This window comes from Urocampus carinirostris, chromosome 6, assembly GCF_059441175.1.
Source record: "Urocampus carinirostris isolate Australia breed hairy pipefish chromosome 6, RoL_Ucar_1.0, whole genome shotgun sequence".
NCBI lineage: Eukaryota > Metazoa > Chordata > Actinopteri > Syngnathiformes > Syngnathidae > Urocampus > Urocampus carinirostris.
In genome coordinates, this window is record NC_142354.1 from 12,025,253 (window position 1) to 12,034,944 (window position 9,692).

Consider the following 9,692-nt stretch of genomic DNA (forward strand, 5'->3'; position numbering starts at 1 on the left):
CGATATATAGATGGCGATCTTTACGGAATTCACGGGTCTTTTCTATCAGCAAACGGACGGCAGAGATGTGGTCCGTTGTGGAGCGGTTGGGCATAAAGCCAGCCTGCTGGGGACGGCGGCAGCTTCTGATTGCTGGAAGGGCACGGCTGAGCAAGATCCTGGTAAAGACCTTGCCCGGGATGGAGAGTAAGGTTATGCCTCTGTGGTTTCCACAGACAAGCCTGTCGCCCTTGCATTTCCAGAAGGGCAAGATGACTCCTCTGGTCCAGTCGGTGGGCAGCTGCTCCGATTCCCACACCTGGTTGAATAGGCGGGTTAGCCACTCCACCATGCCATCACCGCCGGCCTTGAGCATCTCGCCGGTAATGGCACAGATGCCGGGGGCTTTCTTGGTGTTCAGCTTCTTCAGAGCAGCTCTCACTTCCTCGGGTGTTACAGGGTCTGTGCAGCAGGTGTCGTTAGGAGGTGCTGTGCTCGCAGCCCCTAGGAGGGTGGGATCAGCCGGGATGGTGCTGTGCTGCAAGAGGAGGCTAAAGTGCTCCTTCCAGCGCTCGAGGCAGTTGGCTTCTGTCATGATGAGGTTGCCGTCTGAGTCCTTTACCAGGGCTGTCTTTATGTGTGGGCCGCTACGGGCTTGGCGTAGTAGACTGAATACGCGGCTCATGTTGTTGTTGTTGGCCGCGGACTCAAGCTGTTGGGCTTCTGCCTGCCAAAACCTCTCCCTATCTTCAGCAATGGCCACATTGCGCAGGCGATTCAGTCTCCGATACTCTGTGAGGTCGCCTCGGAGTCGGGCCTCACGCCGCTGGTCTATGATGTTTAGTGTCCTCTCTGATATCCAGGGCTTTCTCGGGGAGGATCGCGGGCGTCCGAGGACATTGTGAGCAGACTGGAGGACACTTTCCTTGAAGGCCGCCCAGTCTGTCAGCTTGTCAGGAGCCAGGGTATCAAGAGAGCGGCGGATGGAGCAACTGAAGTCTCTGGCAATGTTGGGGTCGCTGAGTCGGGAGGAGTCGAGGCGAGGCAGAGTCTTGTGCTGGTTGGCTCGGAGCTTTAGCTTGAGCTGGGCCACCAGCAGACGATGGTCTGTGTTGCCAAGCTGTGCTCCTCTGAACACCCGGCAGTTGGTTACAAACGACTTCCAGCGTCGTGATATCAGGATGTGGTCCAATGCCTTCCTGGTTCTGCCATCTGGGCTGTACCACGTCCAGTGATGGATGCATTTCCGGGGAAACCAGGTGTCAGCAACACAAAGGTTGTTTTGGTGGCAGAGGAGGAGGAGGCGGTTGCCATTGTCGTTTGTTGTGCTGTCAACGAAGGTGGTGCCGACAGGTGAGCCGGGGGACCGATCATTGCTGGATAGAGTGGCGTTGGCATCAGTGAGGATGATGGTGACGTCGTGTGGTGGGGCTTGGTTGACAGCCTGGTGGAGTTGGTCAAAGAACGTGTCCTTCGCATCCTCATCAGCGACATCGGTGGGGGCGTAGGCGACGATCACTGTCATCTTGCCGTGATGGTGGAGGAATCGAGCAGACAGTAGTCTGTCGCTTATTGGTGTCCAGCTGATGAGGGACCTCCGGAGGGCTTTTGGAATGGCAAGAGCCACACCGTAAAGGCCGGTCCGACTCTCGGGGCCACTCCAGATGTAGCAATGGTTGCCAGCTGTTGTTTCACCATTGCCTTGCCATCGTACTTCACAGAGCCCTGCCATGGTGATGTTATAGCGACAGAGCTCTCGGGACAGCAGGGTGGCAGCTCCGGGGCGAAGGAGTGTCTGGACATTCCAGGTGGCGACACGGGTCTTATGACGAAGATCGATCCGTACTCGTTGGTCGGGGGCAGGCTGGGGTCCGTTACCGTGTTGGTCAGTCCGGCTTCTTTCTCTGGTCAGTTTCGTAACAAAGTGTGTTTCTCCTGGGTGAGTTGTTAGCCCTCCGCAGGATAGTCGGTTGGTGGGGCTGCCACCTCACAGCGTACCGACACGCTGGGGTCTTTGTTTGTCTGGAACCTACCCCGGAGACCGGCCCGCCATGGGTGACCCTACCAGGAGCAAGCTCCCGACGGTATCGCTCTCCAGGGTCACTGGAACACGCAAGCCCCCTCGCCGCATCAAGGCCAGACCCATCCGAGGGGGTTTAAAGGTACAGTGTGTGTTATTTGACAATTAAACGTCCATGTATTGTGCAGCGGAAGAATACAAACTGTGGAAACTCAAAGTGATCAAATTGCACTCTTTCTTTTTTTTGCCCATTTTTTTTCGAGAATTATGGGTACCTGTAGTAGCAAGATGGCCGGCACTGATGTTAGCTCATTCTAGGTGAGGCCTGAGTCAAATAAATTCCAATTTCTTGAAGAAAAATGCTTGTTCAAATTATATTTTTTGCTTAATTTTCGCAAACAATATTGTTTTGTTTTTTGGAATAATTAAAGATTTTTTAACTACTTGGAAACGCTAAATAATACACACTGTCCCTTTAATGAGACTTAAAATGAAGTTCTGAATATTGTCACAGATTATGAAGAGGTATTTATTTCTAAAGATGTTTAAAAATGTCATGGTGTCAAAGAGCAGCGGTAAGTCAGCACGATTTTTCGTGTTTGTGATGAGACTTTTCAAACGATACATTCTATTTCCAGTTTTAGGAGGTTTGTTTTTGCTGTTTATTCCGCTTCACGTTTCCCAAAGTATGTTCTTGGCTTTAGACGCCAGGCAGTATGCAAGAAAGTACTCTTTTTTTCATTTTTTTCTCCTTCATATCTCCCGTCCCTTTTTTGGTTCTTTTTAACGGTAAATAAATTCAATAGGATTTCTGTGCAACTGAGTGCACTTTTTATCGGAAGAGAGACTATTTCATTAAAGTATGACAAGTATTAGCGCTTGTGTTTGCGTCATGTCTTCCCAAAAATCAATGTTTTCCTTTATCTGGTTTATTCCAATGTCAGCAGTGGAAAACAGATGGAATTATTATTTGTTTTTATGAACCGGTTTATAAATGTAGGTATCAGAATATTTAGTAAACATATTTTGCTCTGAAAACAACACTACACTGCGAAGCAATGGTGGTGTTGGGGACGGCTAAGCGGGTCGGTAGCCAGGACAGGAGAGAAAAAACGTGGTCGGGGTCAGAAGCGAGTCGTAAGCCAGAAAAGAAGAGAAGACGTAGTCGGTGACAAAAAGAGTTCGAAAGCTGGGACGGGAGAGCAGACATGGTCGGAATCAAAAACGGGTCGCAAGTCGGGACGGGAGAGCAGACGTGGTCAGGTTCAAAAACGGTTCGAAGCCAGGGACAGACTGAATAAACGGGACAGGTGGAAGTCAGGAAAGAGGCTTGCCTAGTGTTTACTGAGGTTCGCAGACGGACTGACAGAAGGGGACAGACAGGACTGGATACAAGTACTGATCGGGAGCCAATCAGAACCCTTTGGAGAGAAAAAAGAAAAATAATATGTATATATAAATAAACCAAAATACAAAGGAAAAGAAAATACCTAAAATGTGCATAAGTGTCCCATTTTTATTATTGTTACCTCACTTTGACTTGAAAAAAAAATTGTTAAAAACAAAACCAAATAGAAAAAAAAAGCACTTGAAATAAGAAAAATGTTCGCGATAATGCTCATTTTATAAGTAATTTCCATATTTCACTATGAAATTGATTGCAAAGTCCTTTTAAAAATGAAGTGAAATAGAAAAAAATACAATGTCTTTTTCTATCATGCTCAGTATTGTTTTCTTATTTCACCTTGACTTGAAAAAAAGTAAAAACAAAACCAAACAGAAAAAAAACATTAAGATAAGAAAAATGTTCGCGATATTGCTCATTTCATAAATATTTTTTCCATATTTTACTATGAAATTGAATGAAAAATCATTTTAAAGAATAAATTGAAATAGAAAAAGCAAAAGTTTTGGTCTTTTTCTATCATGCTTATTTTACTATCATTTTTTTTCTTATTGTACTACTTTTTTTTAATAACAGTTAAAAAAATAACGTAAAATTAGAAAGGAAAAGAATGTATAGTATTTTTTCTTAATTTACTTTGACTTGAAAAACAAAGTTAAAAACGAAATCAAATAGAACAAAAAAATAAGCAAAAACAAATCCCGTCAATTCTTTTTATTTTACTCCTCCCTAAAGAGAGAAATAACCCTAAAAACAAAGCCCTAATTTTACCCAGCAACAGAACTGAACGTTTTTTTTCAGTGAGTGAGAGCAGTATCCAATCGCAGCCCGACAACCTTGGCCTTTGGCCTTTGACTTGGAAATGGGATCTGGATTGACGGTCGTCCTTTTGTTTTTGCCACGGGCGGGTGTCGAATGCTCGTTTCTGGCCCAAGGACCCTTCCCCTTTAAAAAAAAAAGAGGAGGGGGTATAGTGTCGTTAGCACCTTTTGTCTTTTGTTTGTGCTCAAATCTTTTGATTTGATTTCTGACTGGATGGGGGGAAACGCTTGTCTGACCGTTATTTAAATGGACTTGGAATAAGCAACAAAGTACACCCAGCATTTGCCTGCAAACCCGTCGCTTTCAAAATCTCCAACAAACTCTTGTTTTTCCATCTTTTGGGTATTGGAGACATCCCCTTTCTTACTTTCACCATTTTCATCCTTGTTTTTGTCATTAATTCTGAATATGCATCACAAGGCTTCCTGATCATGGTCAAAACATTTAAGGAAATGAAAACATGTAAAAATGGAGAGAAAAAAAGAGAAAATGAGGCAGCCACAAAAAAAAAAAACACAAAACAAAGTAATAGAAAACCTCGAGCACGCGTGTGAGATCACCCTCCTTCCCCTCCAACCGCCCGCCTTCTTTCCTTTAGTCCTGGGGTCTCAAACTCATTTTCACCCGGGGGGCACACGATAAAACAAACATTCTCTCGGGGGTGGACTACTAGAACAGAAAGAAAGAAAGAAAGAGAGAAATAGAGAGAGAATAAAAGAGAGAGAATGTGAGAAACAAAAGAGATACAAAGAGAAATGGTGAGAGAGGGAGAAAGAAGGACAGAGAAAGAAAAAAATCCAAATAAAAAAGGGGAGGGGAAGAAAAATAGGAGAGAAAGAGAGAAGGGAAAGTAAGAGAGAGAAAAGGAAGAGAGAGCAAGAGAAGGTAAAAAAGACACAGAGAGAAAGAGTCAAAGAGAAATAAAGAAAGAAAAGGAGAAACACAGAGAGTGAAAGAGAGAGAGAAAGAATGAGATAAGAAGGGAGGAAAAGAAAGAAAGAGAGAGAACAAAATACAAGTACAGCATCTTTGTGAGTCACTTGGCTTTAGCCAAATCAAGTGGGCATATTTCTACCTGCAGCTCGTTTTTCTCTTGAACTTCCCTCAGCGCTGTCTCGCAGGCCGGAATTAATCCCTAAGCAGGCCTGACCCGGCCCGCGGGCCGCCGGTTTGACACCACCTCTCTAGTCTAATGCGCTCCTTGGCCGGAACACCAGTGATAAAAGTAAGATAAAAGCAGATAGGCGCGATGGCAATAGATATATAAAAGCTCTTTGAACTCACATACTTAAAAGAGGAAATATTTCATTCAAAACTTCTTGAGGACGCTGGAAACCTCGTTCCCCACCTTCAATCAATTATTTCCTATTATCTTACATTGAAGATGGCCTTCTAATGTTTATAATATTTTCCCAATGCCTTTTTGACATATGATGTAGGTTAAACCTGTTGAAAACACAAGTTAGACGACACATATTTGTTTAAAATCTTGTGACTTGACTGAATTGTAAACCAAATCAGCACTCCTTGAATGTATGTCGTCCATTTTGTTCCAAATTCAGTCCAAATATGGTCTTCTTGGTCGTTTTAATGTACCGTAATTTGTGCAAGCCGCACCTGACTATAGGCTGCACCCAACACATCTTTAAAGGAAAAGGAATATTTTGCACATACATACCCTGCATCTGAATATAAGTCGCATGTGCCAACAAAGAAAGACGGTACACAGTTTGACTTTTCCAAGTTATTGGAACAAAAACACACTGGTGAAGGTCATCGAGACGTAGTAACACAGGGCTAAAAAAAGAAAGAAAAATGCATCTCTGCAAGGTTGCAATTTTGTGACAAAAGTGGTGGCTTTTAGGCTGGTCAATTTTATCTTCAAATTTGGGCCAAAAGTGGTTCTAGTTGAGTCGATGTTGTCCATTTTTGTCCAAATTCAGTCCTAAAATGGTTCATATTGAGTACAAACGCTGCCCTACTTACGAACGAGATGGTTCCGGACGTTCGTAAGTTGAATTAGTTTGTAAAGTGCTTCGGTGCTATTTTTTTGTATGTATAAGCTGTCATGATGACTGATTTGGATCACCTGTGCCCGCTCAGTCAGCGCCAACCGCTGCGGGCTACCTGATTGGTTCCCTGTCCTTTTTAAGCCCAGTCCTTTCACTCACCTGTTGTCAGTCCATCAGCAAACCTCTGTTTCTACAAGGCAAGCATTTTGACTCTGACTCCCGTCGGTCCCGCTTTTTGCTCCTGTTTTTTCACCCGTCAGATCCTGATCTCAACGTTTATCTCCGGCTTTGACCTGTTTTTTGACCCAGACCACGTTTGCTCTCCCGTCCCGGCTTACAACCCGTTTTTGATCCCGACCACCTTTTTGCTCTCCTGTCCCGGCTATCGACCTGTTTTTTCCGTCCTTGACACCGCCATCTCCCGCTGCGGAAGATCCACCTCTGTATTCAGATCACGATCCGATTGTGTGAGCGGCTTGATTCCTGCGTCCAGAGAGCACCGCATCGCGGGCACTGCCCTTCCTCTTTCTATCAATAAACTTGTGGTTAACGCTACGCATTTGGGTCCTGATTCTTTTCTGGTCGTGACATAAGGTTTGTATAAGTATGTTTAAGGCTTATTAGGTAACCTGTATTGTTTTGTACCTAAAAAAATTCATTTCACAAAAGAATATACTCTATAAAGATAAATAAAGTGAAGTTTAACTTACTTTTGGTAGATGCGCTTCAAGAGATAGGCTACTTCCTCCTCCATGGTAAAAAGTGGCCCAAAAAAAGCGATCCAACCATTTTCTCAAACGCATCAAGCTTTCTTATTCTACTTTCGTTTCAAATGAAACGGCTCGCCTCTCCCTTACACCTTACACCAACCATATTGAATGGATGCATGAGATATTAAACAATAAAAATGTCAGTTATTAGCGCGCTGGAGATACAGTATAGAATGTTTACACACGAACTAGGTGGAACTAGTGGATTTCTTCTTCCGGGTGGATGCTGAGTGAACTCTCACAGCGCCACATGCCGGTAGTGGTGGAAAGATGCACTACACGAATGTCCTGTACTCACGATACAAAATCTAACTTACAGCAATGTCCGGATATTTTTCGACATTCCCAAAAAATGTTCGTATCACTGTTTTACGCAAGGAGAATGGTCGTAAGTAGTGGAGCGTCTTATCATTGGATATCAAATTGTTTTTACTGTTTTTTTTTGCTGACATGTGCTTCACTTGCTTGTCATTGTTGGACCAAATTTAGTCCCAAAATAGACGTTTTTGAAATATGTTTTTCCAAGTTCACTCTACAATCAAATAAAGGCGACTTTTGCACAGAAAACGGTCCATTTCTTTTACGGCTTTTCAACCCGTTTGGCTGTTTTTGTTCTGTTATATTTTTTTATTTTAATTTTTCATTATTTTGCTTCTTTTTGTTTCACATGGTTGTCATTATTGGACCAAAATTGGTCCCAAAATAGTCGTCTTCAAAGGATGTTTTTGAAAGTTCATTTTCACAAGAAAATAAAGGTGACTTTTGTACAGGAACTTGTTATCCTTTTAACTTCTTTTCAACCTGTTTTATCTTGTTTTTTTTTCCCCTGTTCTTTTGTTTAATTTCATAGTCATTATTGGATCAGATTCTGTCCTAAATAGTTGTTCTTGAAAAAGACTTTTTTTCAACTTTCAGTTTCCAACCAAATAAAGACTTATTTTGTATAGAAACTTGGTATCTTTTAAAAACGTCTTTTGAACCCATTTTTGCTGCTTTTCGTTGCATTTGGTCGTCATTCAACCAAATTTAGTCCCCAAGATAATCATCTCGATGATACTTTTTTTAAACACTCACTTTTCAACCAAATAACGAAGGTAATGTTGAAGGAGTTTTTATCATTTTTTTCCGGTTTTGTTTTGTTTTACTGTGTTTGTTTGTTTTTTGTTTTTTGCGTCATTTAATTGTCATTTTTTGACCAAATTTTGCGCCAAAATAGTCGTCTTGATTTCTTAATCAAATGAAAACAATATTTAGAGGACAAATTTGTCATTGTTTTCTTCTTTTTTGTTTACTTTTTTCTCCATTGTTGGCCTAAATTTAGTCCCCAAAATAGTCCTTTGAAATTGAGTTTTCGACCAAATAAAGATGTTAATGGAAACTTGTCATCTTTTTATCTGCAGTTTTTTTGGTGATTATTTTTTATTTATTATGCTTTATGCTTCATTTGATTGTCACTATTTGACCAAATTGAATGCCAAAATAGTCATCAGAGGCGTGTTCAGGAGAGTGAGTGATTGCTATCGCGAGCTATCGCTAGCTTCTGAACGGCCAGTGATTATTGAGCGCTCGCGTGCCCGAGTAATCACGGGAGAAAGACCGCTTACTTTGATTTCCAACATGGCGTCGACAGTGCAGAAGATTGAGGATCTCGCCCTGACGAGTGCTGTTGGCGATGTAATATATCGTCTTACATTGCCTGGTAATGTTTGTGAACAATGAAAGACAGGTATGACCCTTCCACTGCGTTTAGGATAACCTTAACTGTGTCAATATGCGAACTGTTGCTCATATCAGCCAACTCGCTCAAAGCAAGCTGTAGAACGAAATCCATTGTACTGTCGTCGGCCATTTTGGATCAGTAAGGCAATCACAGTGAGCGATTACAAAACGTTCAGCAGTGCGCGGCAAGCGATTATCAAGAGACTACATGTCTGATCACTCTCCTGAACACGCCTCAGGTGTCATGATTACCCATCTGATACCTGTGCCCACTCCTTTGGCGCCAACTGCCTCGGACTGTGATTGGCTTTCTGTCCCTATTTAAACCCACTCCTATCTGTCCCTTTTTATAAGTCCGTCTGCGAACCTCAGTTTACTCTAGGCAAGCCTTCTTCGACCCTGACTCCCACCTGTTTTTGCTTCAGTCTGTTCCCCGGCTTCAACCCGTTTTTTGATCCTAAACACGTCTACTCTCCTCTCCTGGCTTTCGACTATTTTCCGACCACATTTTATGCTCTCCCGTCATGGCTACTGACCCGTTTTTCCGTTCCCGACACCGCCATCGCTCGCCACGGAAGAGACACTTCCGCGTTCAGAGCGACCTGCATCATTGGATCCTGGGTGCAACCCTTTCTCTTTTTCCAATAAAACTGAGAGAAACGTAAAGCAAGTGGGTCCTGTCTCCGTTCTGGTCCTGACATCAGGATCACAATTTGAACAAGAATACAGGAAACCCAAATTATAGGGAAAATAGCGCCAAAATAGTCGTCTTTTCAACCAATTAAATACGTCCCTTGTAGGACAAACTTGTCATCCTTTTTCTTTTTTCAATTATATCATTTCCTTTTTGCCTAATTATCAGCCCAAATTTATTCTTAAAAATAGTTTTTTTTTTAACGTTCACTTTTTGATCAAACAAAGATGCATCTTTTCATCTTTTTTTGCAGTTTTTTCTGTGTTTATCT

General features: G+C 42.7%; 1 protein-coding gene across 5 annotated transcripts in view; it reads left to right on the top strand.

The window, feature by feature from the left end:
- dlgap4b (discs, large (Drosophila) homolog-associated protein 4b) overlaps positions 1-6,793 on the top strand; it is a 144,837-nt gene extending 138,044 nt beyond the window's left edge. For all 5 annotated transcript variants that reach the window (XM_088337890.1, XM_088337889.1, XM_088337894.1 and 2 more), the window contains one exon: positions 2,142-6,793. The gene's annotated coding sequence lies outside the window, so the exon portion shown is untranslated. The remainder of the gene's footprint in view (positions 1-2,141) is intronic.
- Positions 6,794-9,692: the final 2,899 nt, after the last annotated feature.